Source organism: Globicephala melas, chromosome 1, assembly GCF_963455315.2.
Source record: "Globicephala melas chromosome 1, mGloMel1.2, whole genome shotgun sequence".
Classification (NCBI taxonomy): Eukaryota; Metazoa; Chordata; class Mammalia; order Artiodactyla; family Delphinidae; genus Globicephala; species Globicephala melas.
The window spans coordinates 108130247-108152900 of NC_083314.1; the positions used below are offsets into that span (position 1 = coordinate 108130247).

General features: G+C 36.0%; 1 protein-coding gene across 13 annotated transcripts in view; it reads left to right on the forward strand.

The window, feature by feature from the left end:
* The window catches only part of ZNF644 (zinc finger protein 644), a 112568-nt gene that overhangs the window by 8535 nt on the left and 81379 nt on the right, over positions 1-22654 (forward strand). The window contains exon 1 of one of the 13 annotated variants that reach the window (XM_060302944.2): positions 2963-3128. The exons of the other annotated variants lie outside the window; for them this stretch is intronic. The gene's annotated coding sequence lies outside the window, so the exon portion shown is untranslated. Of the gene's footprint in view, positions 1-2962; positions 3129-22654 lie in introns of those variants that run through there. 13 annotated transcript variants of the gene reach the window in all.

A 22654-nucleotide genomic window follows, 5' to 3' on the forward strand; every position in this document is an offset into this window, starting at 1 on the left:
AGATACCATAGTTGTCTGGCTTGCTTTCATTACAGTATTCTCTAGGCATATAGCCAAGAAGTAGGTAGGAGAGATCTTGGATTGCCTCCTTATATAGCTGCTTTTTGGAACGTCTTTATTAAGTAGCTTCTAGGCATTATGTAAGTTAGCTTTCAGGCATTTCAGATTACTTAATAAGGTATTTGAGTATTTCTGATTGTGATTGTAGGGGGAGGAATAAATTGGTGCACTTTTGTTTACAGGTAAGTATCCACTCTCAACCAGAAAGATTTTGCCATTTATGTGTAAAGAATGAGAATGCTCCCTTAAGGACAGTTGCACAAAAGTTTGAATGGTTAAAATCCATGAAGGACACTTTGTAAATGGATCTGCAATGGAATTATTGATCATGATTTTTTTCTTGTAGTGCTTGAGTCATTTTTTTCCAAATGGGATTAATGGTTACAGCATTGTTTTTCATAACTGTTGAGCACTGGAAGCCTTATTGTAGTGTAACAATTGGTGCTTTTGGGAGAAAGATTTTTTTCTGAAATATGTATCACTTACAATAAAGTTGTTAAAAGTACATAACAATGAAAATATGTATCATCACATTCCAGTATGCCAAGTTTTGAGGAATATGTTTTGTAAATTGTGCAGAAGTGGACATGAAAATACTTTCTAATTAATGTTTGAATTGTGAATGTTTTTGAGCTTATGAATGAAAGTATTTATATGAAGTTTTGTTTTTTGGAATTTGTACCAAGTTTGCTTAATATACTCTTGCTCCAAGAATTTTAATTGTTGTCTTGAAGAAATAAAACCTCATCTGTGAACTTTTATTATGTAGGTTTTGTATTTGTGAAGTATAGAAGGCCAAAGTAAAATTGATTAGATTAGACATTGAAAAAGTTTATTATCTATAAAATATTAAGACTTTATATAATAGCTTTTTTGGGCTAGAGTTAGAATATTACAAACAAAACAATTAGCATGTTATTATAGCTTTAAGACCTGACTTCTGTGTGTAGAAAAAAAAATATTTAAGGGTATGTTCTATGTTTTTGTGTTGTTTTGAAAAAATGAATGTTATATTTGAATTTTGTTTTGGGAGATTTAATTTTTTTGTATTCAGAAAAACCTTGTTTCCATGGTTGTATTTCTCCCAACCTTCACTTATTTTAACTGGGTTAATTATTATACACAATTCATTTAGTACCACACTAGGGTAAGACTGCAGATACATAGAGTAAATGATGTGGTTCCTGCTCCAAAGAGGTCATTATCTAAGATACAACTTAAAGAGTGCTTAATAATGAAATATTTGAATTACTGGACTGACACAAAATCATATGAACAGTATACAGTAAGACTGGAAAAGATTCTTGGGAAAAATACTTTTTAATCTGGATTTTGAAGAAGTGTTATGTAAAGATTGGTGGAGAGGGTAGGGAGTATCAGCTAGGGGGAGGGTATGTTAAAAAGTACAGAGATGGATCTTGTGGAATACAAGCATTTTCCTTGTTTGAAGTAGAATCTATTTTAAATGAATGTAATGAAAAATAAAGCTTATAAAGTTGTGGCCTGAGCTGGAGGAATCTAAAAAAGTTTGGATTAGAAATAAGGAATTCTACTAAAGGCCATTGAACAGAAATACATGAAGGAAAATGAGAAAGATCAGCAGCCAGATATAACATGATTAGAGAAGCGATTGAAGTGAGTAAGGTCAGTTAGAGGTTATCAGCTTGGTGAATGGCGGGGAGGGTATATTAGGAATAAGAACAGGTAGTTTTAAAATAAAACGGGCGAAAAATGTGGCTCCTAAGTTTGTAGTGCAAAGTTAAAATAAGAATGGAACCATTTTATTATCTTCTGGTATTGAAAATAAACTTACTTGGAGACACAGTTTGCAAGTAAGTTATTAATACCGATTGAGGTATTATTGTACATTTGCCTTATCCTATAAAAAAAAACTTACGAGCTTTTTAAAAAACCTTTGATTTGAAAACTAAGTAAAACCCAAGAAAGTTTTGCTATAGTGGTATTTTCTGAATTGCTAGTACTTTCAACTAAAAAACTATTTGAGATGAATAGTAAGAAGAGCTTGTAATTGTATTGCTGTGTTTGGACTTATAATAGTACATTTAAGCCACGGTTTAAGAGACATTCTAATTGGTATGGGAGTTGGTATGAAAACAAAAGATAACAAAAATTAATACCTGGACTACCAGTGTTTAAATTTAAAAAAAAATAGATATTGTTTTAAAAATTGGGGGACAGTTGAGAACACACTGCTTTTATGAGGGGGATCCCTAAAATGTAGTTCCCTCTGGGATATTTAAGATGTAATATGTTTGTCTTTACTGGAGTTTTTAAGAGTTCTTAAATTGAATGTATATATACTGTTATCTTACAATGAATACCATTATTCTTAAAATGGAATTAGAAAATATGAAAAAATTATAAAAGTAATATAATTTTAAAAGTATTTTTCTGCCTTTTTTAGAGTTAGTAAATAGAACAGAGTTTAGGAGTTAATAGAGTCTTGGAGTTTTAAGACAGTATGTTAGTCTTATAACAAGCTTATATTTTAACCACTCTCACAGTTAGTATAGACTTAACTTTGGTTAGTAAAGAAGTTAGTGCGGTTTCTGGCACCATGGTAAAATAGGGAGGTACATTTGACTCCATCCAAGTTACCTGTGGAAGCAAATCAGCTAAAGCAAAAGAGAATAGGTTGCCCCCTACCATGGGTGGGAAAAAGATTTCATCCACCTCTCTGAAATTTGGGGTTTCTATGTAGATAGAGTGGGTGAGAATAGATGACAGCAGAACAATCTACTGTTCCTTGATTATTGGATGAACTGGTGGTTTGGGAATAGGAAGCTTGCTTGAAAGCCCTGCCCTAACCTCTTTCTTAAATAGTTCCCTATTTATACTTTTTTGTGGCTGCAGACTTACTGGAAATAGACCTATCCTCACCTGTGTTCGCTGCCATGGGTCTCTGCACGCTGAAAAGCCATGAAAAATCACTGCATAAATAAGGAGAGGCAACAGTTTAAATGGGTTGGAAACTAGGAAACCAAATTGACTATTCCATATATATTGATCCAACTGAAACAGCTCATACAGTAAAGGAGGAGATAGAGGTAACCGTCAGCGGCTGTGGTGGAAACAAAAGTCTTATGCAGTGAAACTGAATGTCTTAATGGTGGCATTGCCATTAACAGTGATACAAATGGCTTCCTAAGTAGGTGTCCTTTGGTGTGACGTTGCTCGCCTAATCATCTCCTGGTTTATCTCATTTTCCAAGCCTTATTCACCAACTTTCCTGTCAAATTTGATTACCCAGTACCCTTCTAACAACTTTTTCTTAAATTAATTGGAATTGATTTCTTTCCCACTCTCCTCCCCTTTTACAAATTGAATTAAAAATTCTTGATATGTGGTTTTATAAAAGTTTTATCTAAGTAAAAATAACAAATGTTTGAAATAAAGAAATGGCAAAAATGATAACTAAAACTTGCAAGTTTCATTCATATCAAGCAAAGGCTAAAACTTTTCTAGGCCAAAACCTTTGAATGAGAAAAAGGAATTTTTTAATTAATAAAAAATTAGGACCACTAAGCAATATTAGGCTTGAGCTTTTGTGTGATGAACTCAGAGCACTGAAACATATGAAGTAGAGTTTCTTTAGAGAAATTGGTAACATCAGTCTTTTCAGGAGACTAACTCTCAGATTTTAATAGATCAAGTAAACAAAAAGGCTATAAAGATTCGAATAACAATATGCTTTATTTAATAGGTGTATGTCAAACTTTGTTCCCAGTAAAGAAATACACATTTTTTTTCCAATTTATGTGAATTAAAAAAAATTTTTTAAATGTCTTGGGCTTGAGAATTTGAAATTTTAATAAGAGAAATTATATAGGTCAATATTTTTTGACTACAGTATAGAAAAGCTAGATGTTAAAGCCAAAATGATCGTAACTACTTGGACGATTAAAACTCTGTATCCTACTGGAACTTGAGCCTAAATTTCATACTATTTAAAAAGGAACAACAGTGAAGACATGACACATCAAAACTGATGAGATGAATATCTTTTTAAACATGGTGGATTAAATAACCATTTTCTTTGATATCAAACCCCTACTAGAATTATAGTAATTTTTTTTTTAATCATAGGCTGTCAAGGACAAAGAAAACTGGAAATTTGATCACAGAAGTAAAACTTTGGAAGCTGGAAAGCAACAACTTCGTAGCTCTACTTTCTACTCAACTTTCTACTTTCAGTGGGGAAGGCCTAGAGTGGTCTACAATTATGCTGTTGAACCCTGGGGTACTTCAGGAATTTAGTGGCTACAGGTTCCTTGAAAGAATTGTCTAAGAGTTAATAACAAGTTAACAACACTCATGGTGCCAAGAAACTTTATCGAAGTTTCTTTTCTGATATTCAAAGGGAAAACCTCTGTGCTTGAACAGTAGGCAAGCTCAGGTTAAGGGTGTCTGTCATACTCAAAAACAGAGAATTGAGTAGAAATTTACATGTTGAACTGGGAATCATCCACAGTCTCTTTTCTCCTCCTAGTTCTGAGAATACTAAGTATCAGACTTCTTCCCCCAGATGTGAGATTGGAAGATTCATCCTGCTGTAGCAAACTGATTGTCAGGAAAAAAGACCAACAGATAATAATAGATAAGGATCCACTAGGGAAATCATCAGGCTGATCATCTCACACTGACACCTACCCATTAACACAGAACTTCAAGGCAACTTTTTAAAAAAAAATTCTTTACCATTATAGTTTATCACAAGATACTGGATATAGTTCCCCATGCTACACAGTAAGACCCTGTTGTTTATCCATTCCATACACAGCAGCCTGCCTCTGCCAATCCCAAACTCCCAGTCTATCCCTCCCCTGACCCCAGCCGCAACCCATAAGTTTGTTTTCTGTGTTTATGGGACTGTTTGTATTTTGTAAATAAGTTCATTTGTATCATATTTTAGATTCCCCATATAAGTGATGTCATATGGTATTTGTCCTTCTCTGATTTACTTCACTTAGTATGATAATCTCTAGGTTCATCAACTAGACAACTTTTAGGTGTTTCATTTTAAAATATGAGATTAAGGATCATTAAACATTTTAGGATAACCACAGTAAGAAAGAGAAGAAGGAAACAGAAACTTTCTATTAAGTTTTAAAACTTTCTATTTAAGGTTTAAAAGAAAACTTTAAAAAGTTACTGATATCTTTGCAAGTAAGGGGATAATTGTATCTTTGAAATAAGAAAGGATACTATAAAAAAGCAGTCCTCAGAAAAAAAAAGACAATCTCTTTCTTAGACATTTAGAATATGGAATACTTAATAGAAGAGTTAGAAATTTAGGATGTTAAATTTCTAGTTGAAGTTTAGAAGATAAAATTGAGAATATCTTCCACAAAGTAAGACAAAAGAGATGTAAAGTAGGAGAAGATAAAATTAGAGGATCACTCTTGGCAAGTTCAACATGTGAAAAATCAGAATTACAGAATGGGAGGAAATGGATGGAAGCAATTATTTTTAAATAATTGAACAAAAATCTTGAGTTTCCACATGAAAAGGACTTATAGCATGCACAGCATGGTGACTGGAAAAAAAAAAAAGAACCATACCAAAGTACATCATGATGGAATTTCAGACACCAGAAATAAAGGGAAGATCCTGAAAGCTTTTGGTTATGGAGCATATAAAAGATTAGGAATCAGTAACATTGGATTATTATTAATATTATTAATATTAATATTATTAATATTATTTCAATCAATAATGAAATAATGCCTCAGAATCCTGAAGGAAAGTTATTTCCAGACTACTAATTCTGTACCTTCCCAAGCTGTCAAATGTGGGAGTAGGCTAAAAGTATGAAACATGAGGTGGTTAGAATATTTACTTCAAATGTACTGTATCTCAGGAAGTTAGTAGAGTACATGGGCTCTATCGGAACGATTGGGTAAATCAAAAAAAGGAGGGATCCAGGAAACAGGATTTAGTACAGGAGAAAATGATGATTGTGCAGGGAGATGCAAGGAATGTGGCTGTGCAGCAGGTCTGAAGAATAATCAGTTCCTGAGGAGGACAAAGGGATCTAGATGGTATGTCTTCTGAAAATACACACACAAGATACAGAAAGGATTTTTGTGACTTTATTCGTAAGGGATATTTATCTGTAGTTTTATTTTCGTGTGTTTGAGAAGGATTGGTGTCAATTCTTTAAACGTTTGGTTTAAAGGTAGATTTTACCAGAGAAGCCATCTAGTCCTGGCTTTCCTTGTGGGGAGTTTTTTCATTACTTACTCAATCTCTTGTTATCGATCTATTCAAGATTTCCTGTGTCTTTTTTTTTTTTTTGCGGTACGAGGGCCTCTCACTGTCACGGCCTCTCCCGTTGCGGAGCACAGGCTCCGGACGCGCAGGCTCAGCGGCCATGGCTCAGGGGCCCAGCTGCTCCGCGGCACGTGGGATCTTGCCGGACAGCGGCACGAACCTGTGTCCCCTGCATCGGCAGGCGGACTCTCAACCACTGCGCCACCAGGGAAGACCTCCTGTGTCTTCTTGAATCAGTTCTGGTAGTTTGGTTTTTTTCCTAGGAGTTTGTCCATTTCTTTTAGATTTCTTAATTCGTTGCCATTCAGTTGTACGCTTTCCTTATAATTTTTTGTTTCCTATTATAAAGCCAGTATTAAAACCGTTTTCATTCATGATTGTAATACACCTTGAGATATTTTAGGTTTGGTTCCAGACCACCACAATAAAGTGAGTCACATGAACTTTTTGGTTTCCCAGTGCATATAAAAGTTATGTTTACACTATTCTGAAGTCCATTAAGTGTGCAACAGCATTGTGCCTTAAAAACAGTGTCCATACTTTAGTTTAAAAAACTCTATTATTAAAAAATGCTGACCATCATCTGAGGCTTCATCAAGTTGTAATCTTTTTGCTGGTGGAGGGTCTTGCCTCAGTGTGGACGACTGCTGACTGATCAGGGTGGTGGATGCTGAAGGTTGGGGTGACTGTGACAACTCTTAAAACAAGACAACGGTGAAGCTTGCCGCATCGATTTACTCTCCCTCTCACTTGAACACTTAGAGGCCACTGTAGGGTTATTAATTGGCCTAATTTCAATATTGCTGTGTCTTAGGGAATAGGGAGACCTGAGAAGAGGGAGAGAGGTGGGAGAACAATCAGTCAATGGAGCTGTCAGAACACACAATATTTATTAAGTTCACCATCTTATGTGAGCATGGCTTGTGGTGCCCCCAAACAGTTACAATAGTAACATCAAAGATGACTGATCACTGATCACCATAACAAATGTAATAATGATGAAAAAGTTTGAAATGTTGTAAGAATTACCAAAATGTGACACACAGACACAAAGTGAGTAAATGCTATTAAAAAAATGGTGCTGATAGACTTGCTTGATGCAGGGTCACACAAACCTTCAGTTTGTTAAAAAAAAACACAGTAACTGCGAAGCTCAATAAAACAAGGTATGCTTGTAATTTGTCTTTTTTTTTTTTTGGTCAGTAGCTAGCTAAAGGTTTGTCTATTTATTGATATTTTCAAAGAACCAATTTTTGGTTTCATTGATTTTTCTTTATTTTTTAAAAATATTCTGTTTCATTTCTGCTGTAATCTTTATTATTTCCTTCCTTCTGTCTGCTTTGGGTTTAATTTGCTCTTTTTCTGCTTCCTTAGGATGGATGGTTAGGTTATTGATTTGATATCTTTTAAAGTAGGCATATATAGCTATAAACTTCCCTTTAAACACTGCTTCCACTTCATCCCACCAGTTTTACTGTGTTGTGTTTTTGTTTTCATCTCAACATATTTTATAATTTCTCATGTGATTTCTTCTTTGATCTAATGAATATTTAGGAGTTTATTGCTTAATTTCCACATATTTGTTACTTTTCCAAATTTTCTTCTGTTTTTAATGTCGAGTTTCATTCCATTATGGTTGGAGAACATACTTCATATGACTTGATTTCTTTTAAATGTGTTGAGACTTGTTTTATGGCTTAACATATGGTCTATATTGGAGAATTACCCATGTGCACTTGAGAAGAAAGTGTGTTCTGCTCTCCTGGAGTATTCTGTAGCTATCTGTTAGGTCTAGTTAGTTTGTAGTGTTCAAGTCTTTTATTTTCTTGTTGGTCTTCTGTCTGGTTCTATCCGTTATTGAAAGTGAGGCATATAAGTCTCCAACTATGTTTGTCTGTTTCTCCTTTCAATTCTGTAAGTTTCTGCTTCATATATTTTGAGGCATTGTTGTTAGGGATATATATGTTTATATAGTTCATCCATAATTTTTAATGAATTGACCCTTTTATTATAAAATGTCCTTCTTTGTTTCTAGTAATGATTTTTTTCTTAATATCTTATATCTGCTAAGAATATAGCCACTCTAGCTGTCTTTTGGTTGTTGTTTGCATTGTACATCTTTTTCTATCCTTTCACTTTAAATTTACTTGACTCTAAAGTGTCTTTGAATCTGAAGTATGTCTCTTGTAAGCAGCATATAGTTGCATTGTGTTCTTTTACGCATTCTGCCAAATTTCTGCGTTTTGACTGGAATGCCCAATTAATTTGCATTTAATATAATTACTGATAAGGTAGATTTTATGTCTTCCCTTTTGCTGTTTCCTATATGTCTTAAGATTTTTTTTTCTGTTGTTCCTTTATTCCTCTATTATTGTCTTCCTTTGTGCTATTATTGTCATGCAAATTGTCTTTCTATGTCTTTTAAATCCAATAGGAGAAAAAAAGAGTCACAGATTTTTAAATGACAGTGTCTTTTTTTTGCGGTACGCGGGCCTCTCACTGTTGTGGCCGCTCCCGTTGCGGAGCACAGGCTCCGGACGCGCAGGCTCAGCAGCCATGGCTCACGTGCCTAGGTGCTCCGTGGCACGTGGGATCTTCCCGGACCGGGGCACGAACCCGTGTCCCCTGCATCGGCAGGCGGACTCTCAACCACTGTGCCACCAGGGAAGCTCTACAGTGTCTTTTATGTTTACTTATCAGGTTACCTTTACATGCCCTTTAATTCTTCAGGCATACTCAAGTTACTGACTACTGTCCTTTGATTTCAGCCTGAAGGACACCCTTTAATATTTCTTGTACAGCAGGTCTGCTAGCAGACAGTTCTCTCATTTTTTGTTTATCTGTTCAATGTCTTAATTTCTCTTTCATTTTGGGAAAGTAGTTACAGAATTATTGGTTGACAGTCTTATTTTTTTCAGTACTTTGAATATGTCTTCCCATTGTCTTCTAGCTTTCATGGTTTCTGACATGAAATTAGCTGTTAATTTTATTGAGGATTTCTATATGACAAGTTGCTTATCTCTTGGCTTCTTTCAGGATTCTCTCCTTGTTTTTTGAGAGATTGATTATGAAGTATCTAGGTGTGAATCTTTTTGAGTTTGTCCTACTTGTGATTCCTTGAGCTTTTGGGGTGTTTAGATTAATGTTTTTCATTAAATATGGAGTAATTTCAGCCATTATTTATTCAGATATTACTTCTTCCCCTCTTTCTCCTCTCTTTTGGGACTCCCATTCTGTATTGGTGTTCTTAATGATGTCCTTCAGGAATATTAGGCACACTGTTTCGTTTTTTCCTTTTCTTTCTGCTCCTCAGAGTGGATAATCTTAATTGGTGTATCTTCAGATTCACTGATTCTTTCTTCTGTCTGCTCACATCTGCTACTAAAACCTTGTAGTGAATTTTTCATTTTCATTCTTGTACTTTTCAGCTTCAGAATTTCAGTTTTGTCCTTCATGATTTCTCTATCTCTTTTTTTTTTTTTACCAATTTCAAGAACTATACACATTTTATTTTCTACAGACCTGAATTTGACTTTTTAAAGTTAAATTTACACACATTTACATGTACAAACTCTATCTGTATATTTTTAACAAATGTATATACATTTATAGCCTACATTCCTATAAAGATGCAGAATTTTTCTATCACCTCAAAAATCTTCTTGTGTTGATATTTTCTGCTTGTGAGACATCCATACTTTCCTTTAGTTCCTTTGACATGGATTTCCTTTAGGTCTTAGAACATATTAAAGCTGATTTATAACTTTGTTCACTAAGTCCAATGTCTGAGTTTCTTCAGAGACAGTTTCTTTTGACTGCTTTTTTTTTTTAATGTGTATGAGCCATACTTTTTTTTTATTGTTTTTTCATTTTTTTGTTGAAAACTGCATTTTAAATAATGTGGCAGCTCTGATGATTAGATATTCTCCCCTCCCCAGCATTGTTGTTGTTACTGTTTGTTGTTGTTAGTTTGTTTAGTGATTTTTCAGAACTAATTCTGTAAAATATGTATTCTTTGCTATGTATGGCCACTGAAGTCTCTCTACTCAGTTAGCTTAGTGGTCAGCCAATAATTGGACAGTGATTTCCTTAAGCACCTGGGACCAGTAAGTCTCCCAGTATTTGTTGAGAGGCTCTGTGTGTGTGTGTGTTGGGGAACACCTTCAGCACTCAGCCAGTAAATTTGTAACTTTGCCTTACCCTTCATTTCCTGTTTGTGCAGAACTTCCAGGTTAGCCGGAGGTGAGCACTTAGGGCCTTCTCAGGCCTTTCCTGAGTATGTGTACAACCTAGAGCATGTGTGCAGCTCTGGGCACACATTTGACCATCTAGATTCTCAGGAATATATTGGAGCTTTTCTAAGCCCCAATTTTTCTTTTTTTTTTCTTTTTCTTTTTTTTTTTTTTTCTGTGGTACGCAGGCCTCTCACTGTCATGGCCTCTCCCGTTGCGGAGCACAGGCTCTGGACGCACAGGCTCAGCGGCCATGGCTCACAGGCCCAGCCGCTCTGCGGCATGTGGGATCCTCCCGGACTGGGGCACAAACCCGTGTCCCCTGCATTGGCAGGCAGACTCTCAACCACTGCGCCACCAGGGAAGCCCCCAGTTTTTCTTTTTAAGCTTTTTGGTTAGTCTATTGTTGGTCTTATCTGTTATCCACTGCCTCAGTCAGCTGTAACATGATACAGTTTTTTCCAGTCTTTTTTGACAAATGCCCTTGGGGAAAGGCTTTTTTTTTGCACTGAGTGCCCTCTTAGGTCAAATTTAAGATAGCTTTGGGAGTGGTGTCTTCCAGGAAACCACCAGACATGTCAAATAATGACAGCCCTCTGAGAATGCATTAGTGAAGGAGCTCTCACCCTCTTCTGCCCCCCTCAGGTAACTGCCAGGCTGCTGGTTTTCACCAGGCCTGTGGACTGTTGGCTTTCAAGTCTACTGTGGCACTAGGGTGGGAGGATGGGAATAGGGCAAAATAAATGCCACAGAGTTTGCTGGTCTCATCAAGATTCAGCCATCTTTCTTGAATAAACTCTCCCCAGATTGCTGCAAGTCTTTGGTTAATTTCTAGAGTTTGGAAAACGTTGACTCTGTTTTTGTCAGTGTTCTTGTTGGTTTTATGGAGATGATTTTTGAATCTCCTTATTTTGGTATTTTTGCTGGTGTCTTACCATTGAGTTTTCCAAATTATTTTATATATATAATTTTATTTTAACACACTAGTCATTTTAAAAAATATTTATTTTTAGCTGCGTCAGGTCTTAGTTGCGGTATGCGGGATCTTTGTTGCAGCATGTGGGATCCTCTGCTGCAGCATGCGGGCTCCTTGTTGCAGTGCGTGGGCTTCTCTCCATTTGTGGTACATAGGCTCAGTAGTTGTGGCACTCAGCCTCTCTAGTTGTGGCCCACATGCTCAGTAGTTGCGACGCGCGGGCTTAGTTGCCCTGCGGCATGTGGGATCTTAGTTCCCCAACCACGGGTCAAACCCATGTCCCCTTCATTGGAAAGGCGGGTTCTTAACCACTGGACCACCAGGGAAGTCCCCAAAGTTATTTCATGTTTTAGATATGAGTCTTTTGTCAGGTATGTAGTTTGCACACATTTTCTCGAAATTTGTCACTTGCTTTTTAATCCTCTTCACAGGATCTCTCACAGAATAGAAAAGTTTCATTTTGATCAAGTCCAGTTTATCAGATTTTTTCTTCTAAGGATCATGCATTTGTTATTTCTAAGAATACTTTTCTGTCTTTAGAGCCTGGTGATTTTTTTCTATCTTCTACCAGATTAATAATATTACATTTTTCATGTATACCTATAATCCACTTTGAATTAACATTGGTATAGAATGTCAGATTTAAGTCAGTGTTTTGTTGTTTTTTCTCTCCACATATATCCAGTTGCTCTTATACAATTTGTTGAAAATACTTTTTTTCTCCATTGAATTGCTTTTGCACTTTTGTCAAAAAATCAATTAGCCATCTTCCTGTAGGGCTATGGAATAATTTGGGGAGGTTACAGAGGGATATAAGAGGGTAAGTCATTTTCTTACACTGGAAATAATCATGCAAAATGAAAAATCAAGATATAACTGTATTGTTTAGAAATTGGTGGGGGGGCGACTTACTGCTGTTTTTCATAACATGCTTTATTTGATTTTTAAAATATGTATTTGTATAACTTTGATTAAAATAAAAACAAAATACTATAGGATAATGCTAGTGCCTTATTTACGGAAAAATTCAAAGCCTTAAATGTCTGTGCTTTTAGTTTTGAAACATTTTTACTGTGGAAAAAATGCTCAGAATAATGCATGGGAAAAATGTCCAACTTAAGTGTTCAAAAGTACATACCTGCTTAGTCACCCACTGTCAAAAATGAAAACATTGCCCGATCCTCCACTCTGCTTCTTCCCAAACCTCTTCTTCTCTGTTAGCGTATTACCATCCTACGTTTTCTGGTACTAACTTTTTTGCTTTATATTTTTACTATTAAAAAACACATTTTTGAAATGTTTTCTGTTAATGAAATTTATGTAAATGGGTCCTGGCTTTTCCAGTTTTGTTTATGAGCTTTAGTTCTATTGTTGCATATAACTGTAATTCATTCACTTCCATTGCTGTACAGTATGTGAATAGTCCACGGTTTATTCATTCTATTTTTGATGGAAATTTGAGTTATTTCCCTTTTTAGGCTTCTGTAAATAATGCTGTGCATTAACTTGTGCGTGTCTCATAGTACACACATGCACATGTGTGTATTTAGTAAATACCTAAGAGTTTAATAGCTTGGTTTTAGAGTGTATTTATGTTTAATTTCAGAAGACATTCAACATTTGTTTCCCAAAGTGTTTGTAGCAATTTATAGTCATCAACAGAGTTCCTTTTGCACTTTATCTTCTCCAACACTTTATATTGTTAATCTTTAATTTTAGCCATACTAGAGGGTGTGTAGTGCTGTCTCATAGTGGTTTTATTTTCCATTTCCCTGATTGCAAATGTGATTGAATACCTTTTATTACGTTTATTGAGCAGGTTTTGTAAATATTTTGTGTATTTGAAAAAGAATGTGTATTCTGCAGTTTTGGGGTACAGTATTTACATGTGTCTGTTAAGTCAGGGGTCCCCAATCCCCAGGCTGCGGACCAGTACTGGTCCACAGCCTGTTAGGAACCAGGCTGACCAGCAGGAGGTGAGTGGCCAGCGAGTGAGGGAAGCTTCATCTGCGGCTCCCCATGGCTCACATTACCACCTGAACCCTTCCTCCCCCCACCCACCGCCACCCCTGCCCCCCGGTCCGTGGAAAAATTGTCTTCCATGAAACTGGTCCCTGGTGCCAAAAAGGTTGCGGACCGCTGTGTTAAGTCAGTTTTGTTAATCATGTTGTTCAAAACTTCTGCATCCTCACCAGCTTAACTTCTGCATGCTTGTTCAATTAGGGAGGTATGTTAAAATCTGCTGCTGCCATTATGGATTTGTCTTTCTTGTGTTGCTGTCGATTTTTGGTTTACATATTGGAATCCATATTACTAGGGGCACACAAATTTAGAATGGTTTCATGTTTCTGATGAGTTGAACCGCTTATCATTATTGATTCTTTTTATCTTTGGTAATGCTTTTTTGCTTTGAAATCTACGTTTATTGATAATAACATAGCTACACAAGCCTTCTTATTGTTAGTGTTTGTGTGGTTCATTTTCTCCCCCCAACCATTTATTTTAAATTTTTCTGTGCCTTTATGTTTTAGAAGTATTTCATGTATACACCATATCATTGTTGTTTTACTTTCAGTCCCATCTAACACTCTTAGTCTTTTAATTATAACATAAAATTTATTTAGATTTCATAATATTACTGGTTATTGGGACTTAAGTGAGTGATCTTATTATGTGCTTTCTATTTATTAGGACTGTTGTATTCTTTTTCTCACTTTTCTTGCCGTCTTTTGGATTAACTATTTTTATTACTTCTCCCCTTCCCCCGTCTTTTTTTTTTTTTTTTTTTTTGCGGTACGCGGGCCTCTCACTGCTGTGGCCTCTCCCGTTGCAGAGCACAGGCTCCGGACGCGCAGGCCCAGCGGCCATGGCTCACGGGCCCAGCCGCTCCGTGGCATGTGGGATCCTCCCGGACCGGGGCACGAACCCGTTTCTCCTGCATCGGCAGGCGGACTCTCAACCACTGCGCCACCAGGGAAGCCCCCCGTCTTTTTTTTTTAACTGTTGGTTTTGTCTGCTAGCCACAAGTATCTTTTTGTTTATTTGAAAATATCTTTTTTTCATTTTTGAAGAATAGTATCACTGGATATAGAAGATGTTTCAGTATCCACTTTTTTCTGGTGATAAGTCAACCATTACTTGTATTGTCATTTCCCATATATAACCAGTCACTTTTCTCTGGCTGTACTCGAGGTTTTCTCGTTGGCCTTTAGTAGCTTGACTATGATGTATATGTAGAAATGGTTCTTTGTGTTTATCCTGTTTGGGTTTGTTGAGATTTTTGTATCTATAAGTTAATTTTTTCTACCACATTTGAGATTTTTTTTTCCATTATTTCTTCAGCAAAAATTATTTTGTACCTTCTTTACTCTTCTCGCATTCCGTTACATCTTGTTGTACATATGTGTTGAGTTGGGTGTCAACTATTTTGGACTGCCTGATATTGTCCTACTGGTCTCTGAGACTCTTAATTTTTCTTCAGTCCTTTTACTTTCTTTTTTTTGGATTGGACAGTTTTATTGCCCTGTCTTCAAGCTCATGAGTTCTTTCTTCTGCCATCTCTAATCACCTCCTTTGGGTGAATTTTTATGTCATTTATTTTATTTATCAGCTTTTTCTTTGTTATAGTTTCTGTCAACTCTTTGAATGTATTTTCTTTTAATTCTCATAACATACTTTAACATAGTTGCTTGGAATTCTTTATATGCTAACTCCTATATTCAGGGTACTCAGAATTATATCTACTGACACCCCTTTTTTCCTGAGTATGGATCACTGTTTCCTGTTGCTTTGCATATCATGAAGTTTTTGCTTGAAAACTGGACATTATGAATATATTTTAATGACTGGACTCTTTTAATGTTGTTCTGAGAATTCTTGTGTGAAGTTTATAGTCAGATTTTGAAGCTTGATTGTGGTTTACATGTTTCTAGAGATTCCACTAATTCCCAGCTGTTCTGCTGGGCTTGGATTCTGTCCTCTGACACTTCAACCTTGTAGGGCTTCAGCTTCCTGCTGCCTAAACTGTACACAGTTGAATGTACCCTGTTGAAACAGCATCAAACTCACAGTAAAGCTCTGTTTTTCAAGTGTAGCTTTCTCTCTGGCCTCTGTCAACTTTTCCCCATCAACTCCTTCAGTTTTCCTCTGTGCATACATAGTTTATCAGTCATCCAGTGATTTGGGCAAAGTTTACCCTGAGAATTTTTGTTATATTCATTTTTTGGTTCTCTCACTGCCATGCTTTTTCCATTTAAATTTACAACTGCTTTTCCATGCCTCAGTTCTGAGCCCTTTGGTGATGTTATCTTTCTCCAGAGATAATTTTTGTTTGTTCGTGCCACACCTGAGGTCTCCAGCAGTCTGGGTTTACCTTAATTAAATTTTAAGGATTGAGATTTTTATTTGGCCACCTAGATGTGTTCAGGTGGGGCTGCAGTGCATGTAAGAACTTTTTTTTTTTTACTTCTGGTTCACTACAGTTTAATCCTTTAGGTTCTCAACTCAAATACTGGGTAACATTTAGTATAGTACTCAACAGTTCTGAACCTTGCAATCTCCATTTGATCCCCCTAGCTCTACAACAGTGTCAGAAATAATGATCAGTTTCTCAGCTGAATCAGGTGGATTGGCAAATAACCCAAAGTTAAAAGCATCCTCAGGTGCTGGGTTTCTATCTATAGGTCTCCATCTTGTCTTGGATCTTGGCCTGGTCATTCTTCTCTGTTGTGTTAACTTTTTGATGCCATCAAATTGACAGTTTTTAATATCTTGCTCAGTTTTTCTAGTAGGTCTCGGTGGGTTGATAAATATTACCTCTTCTGCTATTATTGCAGTTCTTTGAATTGACATGTTTGAATCAATGAGTGCAAATGATAGCATTAGGATAATGTCTCTGTCTCTTGGCTTTGATTTTTTTCTGTGGTGACTTTATTCCTGAATATGTTAATCTCCATGAGGTGGTAAAGATGGCCACTGTCTGCTATGATCTACATCATTGTCATAGCTGTTATTTCCACTGGAGAGTATACCTTTCCCAGTAGTCCTTGCAAACATCATGAGAAGGATTCCAGATTTCCCATTCTGGACTACATTCCCATCCATAATAAAATTATGATGACTAGGAGAACAAGGTACTCTGATCAGCCTGGGTATCACTTGTTCATCCCTTGATCCAGGGGTGGGCCTAAGATTGGTGCAACTTTAATAGTTGAATAAGAGTGTTTCCTTAACGGAAAATACCATTAGCGTAAATAGGAAAAAGAATGTTAGGCAAGGTTGCAGATTGCTCTGCAACAGTTTATATAGATTTGTGGCATATCCTGAAAGATTTCATTGTATTCTTGAATCCAGTAAAACTATCTAGCAACAAAATTTCATGAAAGATTGTAGTTGACTGATAACATTAGTTGCTAAAATGATTTTGCTCAGTTTATATATCTCTGAGATTGACAAACTTTGGCATGTTTTCTAGAGTCACTGTTAGTAAAATAATAAAAGAGATTTTTATGTCTCCTTTTCCCTTGCCTTCAAAAGTTAAGAGACCTAGATCAATCGTTAATCTAAAATAACTCTTTCTAGGGATAAGAATAATATGGTATCTTTAAGATAGAGTTGCTATATCAGTTAGCTATTGCTGTGTAATAAATTACTCTAAAACTTGGTTTAAAACAAACATTTATTATTAGAACAAGTCTATGAGTCAGGCAGTATTTCTAGGCTTGGCAGGGCTCGTTTAAGTCTGCATTCAGAAGCAGCTCAGGAGGATGATTCTGCTGCTCTTGGCTGGCTTCTCTAGGATGGCCTGGGATGGGACATCTGGGCTATCCTCTTGTCCTCCAGCAGATTAGAGTGGGCTTGTTCTCATGGTAGTGGCAGGATTCCAGGAGAGCAGAGGCATACACCGTCTCTTGAAGTCTAGCTCAGAACTGGCCAACTGTGACATTTGTTACATTCTATTGATCTTCCTTATAAGGTCAAGCCCAGAATTAAAAGGACTGGGGAAGGATTCTACCTCTTGGTAGGAGAAACTGCAAAGCCTTATTGCCAATTGCATGAGTAATGGGATGGTACAGAATTGGGGTTATTTTTGCAGGCAGACTTTTTGACTCATGTTGTAGAATTAATTTTTGATGTTATTTTGTTCTAGGTCAAGCCCCATTATATTTCAGTAGGAATTGAGTTTAAGTATAGAAGTTGTGACAAGTATAAATTAAATACATTGATCTGTCCAGTAGTCCAGATGACTTGTTTTACTTGTTTCATGGGATGTGTCTGATGAGATTTTGGAAGCATTGGTCATGTACTGAGTTACCAAATATAGGGTAATTGTAGTGCCAGTTGTCTTACGAGTTGTAGGTGTTAATAGATGATTAATTTGTATCTTTACTCTTTTAGTTATAAATGACAATGGTTTTTTTGTGTTTATTATTATCATTCTAACCTTCTTAATTTGAGATTTGACTTTATTTTTTCCCTGCTTATTATTCTTTGCATATTCTGATATTTTAAATAGATTTATTGAAGTACCTTTGACATATAATAAATCACACGTTTAAAGTGTGCAGTTTGAACGGGTTTGATATCTGTATACATCCATGAAATCATCACTACAAGATAATAAACATATCCTTTATCCTCAGAGGTTTCCTTGTGCCCCTTTGTAATCCTTTCCTATTTATTGCTCCTCCCCTAATGCCCAGACAATGACCGATCTGCTTTCTGTCATTTATGGAGTAGTTTGAGTTTTCTAGAGTTTTATGCAGATGAAGCTATGCAGTGTGAAATCTTTTTGTCTGCATTTTTTTTTCACTCAGCATGATTATTTTCAGATTCATCTGTGTTGCATGTGTCATTAGTTAAATTCTACTTATTCCATTTTACAGATATGATTTAAGGATTAGTGCTAGACATTTTTTCCCTCAGCTTTTGGCTATTACAAATGAAGGTGATTATTTGTATGTAAGCCTTTGTGTGAACATATGCTTTCATTTCTTTGGGTAAATACCTAGGAATAGGTGTATGTTTGACATTTTAAGAAATGGTGAAACTGTGCCTTCCTTGGCGGTCCAGTGGTTAAGACTTCTCCTTCCAGTGCAGGGGGTGTGGGTTCGATCCCTGGTCAGGGAGCTAAGATCCCACATGCCTCGTAGCCAAAAAACCAAAACATAAAACAGAAGCAATATTGTAACAAATTCAATAAAGAGTTAAAAAACAATACTAAAAAAAAAAAAAGACACATTGAAACTGTTTTTACAAAGTGATTGTACCATTTTATCTTCCTGTATGTGTGAGTTAGAGTTTCAGTTCCTTCACATGTTCACTTGGTATGGTCAGCCTTACTAACTTTAGCCATTCTTGTAGTTGTGTAGTGATAACTTGTTGTGGATTTAATTTGCATTTCCCTATTGACAGATGATACTGAGCATGTTTTCATGTACTTACTTGTCATTCGTGTATCTTTGGTGAAGTGCTGCTTCAAATCTTCTGCCCATTTTATAATTGGGTTGGTTGTTTTGTTGTAATTGAAGTTTTAAAAACAGATTTATTGGGATATAATTGACATGCAGTGAAATACACATATTTAAAGTGTACAGTATGATAAGTTTTGAGATACATATATATACACTCAGGAAGTCAACACCACAAAACAGGATAATGAATATATTTATCACCCCCGAAAGTTTCCTCTTGCCACTTTGTAATTCTTCCCTCTTCAGCTACGTTCCCCTTTTGGGTCTGTCTTTCAAAAGCATTTAATCTAGGGTTGCTATAGTTAGTGCTGCCTGACTTAAGAGGTTTTATACTCTTTCTAAAGGGAATAGGCATTATTTCTGACTTTGTGTGAGACTAGGGCAATAATCCCTCTCATCCTTTTGAGTGGCTCTTTCCTTCACCTTGGGTAGTTTCCACACAGGCTTGTTCTAATCGTTATGCAGCTGAATACTTAAGGGTGTGGTAGCTCTGTGCAGTTGTCTTCTCTCCAGTATTCTGCCCTGCAATCTCTAGCTGTCATGGCTTCGTTGGACTTCCAGCTGAGTCTCCTCAGTTCAGGGAGACCATCATATTCTACCTGGGTAGCTCTTCCCTGGGGGGCTGTATTTTCTTCAGGTGGTAAGTTGGGAATGTTGGAAGGCTCACCGCATTTGTTTCTCTTCTTTTAGGGTTCACCATCAGTGACTGCCTAATACCTGAAAACTTTCATTTCATATATATTTTTTGGTTTCTTAGGCTTTTCAGGTGGAGGGCAACTTCAATCCTTGCTATTCCATCTTGGCCCTTGTATGTAATTTTTTCTTGATATTTCTTTGTTTTTTTAACTTGTAAAATACACAACATTAAATTTACAATCTTAACCATTTTTAGTTGTACAGTTCAGTAGTGTTAAGAATATTTGTACTGTGCAGCCAGATCTCTAGAACTTTTTATTTTGTGAAACTGAAACTCTACCATTAAACACTAATTTTATCCCCCCCTGCCCTTAACCCTTGGCACCTACCTTTCTACCCGTTTTTTCTGTTATCTTGACTATGTTAGATAATTCATACAAGTGGAATCATACAATATTTGTTATTTTGTAATTGGCTCATTTCACTTAGCATAATGTCCTCAAGTTCATCCATGATGTAGCATGTAACAGGATTTTCTTCGTTTTTAAAGACTACATAATATTCCATTGTATGTATATACTGCATTTCCTTTATCCATTTATCTGTTGATGAACAGTCAGTTTGTTTCCACCTCTTGAATAATGTTACAAGGAATATGGATGTGTAAATATCTCTTTGAGATCCTACTTTGAAATATTTTGGTATATACCCAGAACTGAGATTACTGGATCATATGCTAATTCTGTTTTTAATTTTTTGAGGAACTGCCATACTATTTTCTGTAATTGTTACACCATTTTACATTCCCACCTACACTGCACAAGAGTTCCAATTCTCTGTATCCTTTCCAAAGCTTATTATTTTCTTTTCTTTCAGTAGTGGCCATTCTATTGAGGTGTGAAATGATATCTCATTGTGGGTTTTTTTTTTTTTTTTTTTTTGCGGTACGCAGGCCTCTCACTGTTGTGGCCTCTCCCGTTGCGGAGCACAGGCTCCGGACGCGCAGGCTCAGCGGCCATGGCTCACGGGCCCAGACGCTCCGCGGCATGTGGGATCTTCCCAGAACCGGGGCACGAACCCGCGTCCCCTGCATTGGCAGGCAGACTCTCAACCACTGCGCCACCAGGGAAGCCCCTCTCATTGTGGTTTTGATTTGTATTTTTCTTGAACATCTCTTCATATACTCTTTGAACATTTGTATATTTTTTTTGATATTTGTCTATTCAGATCTTTTGCCCATTTTTTAATCAGGTTGCTTTGGGTTTTTTTGTTGTTGTTGAGTTGTAAATGTTACTTACATATTTTGGATATTTAACCCCTTATCAGGTATATGATTTGTAAAAATTTTCTCCCATTCTGTAGATTACCTGTTCACTCTATGTATTGATTCCTTTGAAGAAGAGGCGTTTTTAAGTTTGTGGTAGTCCACTTTGTCTGTTTTTGCTTTTGGTGTCATATCCCAAACTCAATCTCATGAAGCTTTTTGCCTTTTTTTCAGAGTTTTAGCTCTCATGTTTATGTCTTTGATCTATTTTGAATTAATTTTTTAATGTTGTATTAGGTAGAGATCCAACTTCATTCTTTTGCATGTTTTGATCCAGTTTTCCCAGCACTGTTTATTTCCCAGCACTATTATAAATGGGATTGTTTCATAATTTTGTTTTTCATATTGTTCATTGTTAATATGTAGAAGCACAACTGATATTTGTGTATTGGTTTTGTATCCTGCAGTTTTGCTGAAACCATTTATTAGTTTTAACATTTTTTAAAGAAGTTTTAACATTTTTAAAAGAATCTTTAGGACTTTCTATGTATAAGAGCATGTCATCAGCAAACAGGTAATTTTACTTCTACTTTTCCAATTTGTGTGCCTTTTATTTTGTCTTCTTGTCTAATTGCTCTGGTTTGTACTTCCAGTATTGTGTTGAGTAGAAGTAGCAAGTGTGGGCATCTTTACTTTCTTTTTGCTCTTAGAGAAAACTTTCGGTCTTTCACTGTAGGGTATGATGTTAACTGTGGGCTTTTCTCATGTGGCTTTTACTATGTTGAAGTGGTTTCCTTCTATTTCTAGTTTATTGCATGTTCCTATCATAAAATGGTATTGAGTTTTGTCAAATGCTTTTTCTGCATCAATTGAGGTGGTCACGTGGTTTCTGTCCTTCCTTCTGTTAATATGATGTATTGCATCAATTGATTTTTATTTGTTGAACCATCCTTGCATTCCAGGAATAAATCCAGTTTGGTCATGGTGAGTATCATTCTTTTGATGTGCTAATGAATTCAGTTTGCTGGTATTTTGTTGAGGATATTTGCTGATATTCATCAGGGATATTTGTCTGTAGTTTTCTTTTCTTGTTGTGTCTTTGGCTTTGGTATCAGGGTAATGCTGACCTCATTACCCTGAATGAGAATGAGTTTGTGCATGTTCTTTTATCTTCAGTTCTTTAGAAGAGTTTGAGGAGAATTCTTCTTTAAATGTTCGGTAGAATTATCCAGTGGAGTCATCTGGTTCTTCTTTTTTTCATTGAGAGGGTTTTGATTACTGCTTCAATCTCCTTACCTAGTTTCAGGTCCGATCAGATATTTTAGTGCTTCCTGATTCAGTCATCATGGTCATGTGTTTCTAGGAATTTATCTGTTTCTTCTAGGTTGTCCAATTTGTTGGCAGCTAATTGTTCATAGTAATGTTTTATAATCCTTTTGGTATTTGTTGTAATGTCCCCTCTTTCATTTGTAATTTTATTTGAATCTTCTCTCTTATTTTCTTAGTCTAGCTAAGAATTTGCCAATTTTGTTGATCTTTTAAAAAACAAACTCTTGGTTTTGTTGATTTTTCCCCCCTATTTCTGTTCTTTATTTTATCTCTGCGTTATTCTTTATTATTTCCTTCCTTTTGCTAACTTTTGGTTTAGCTTGGTCTTATTTAAGTATAAAGTTAAGTTGATGATTTAAGATCTTCCTTTTTTAACGTAAGCATGTAAACT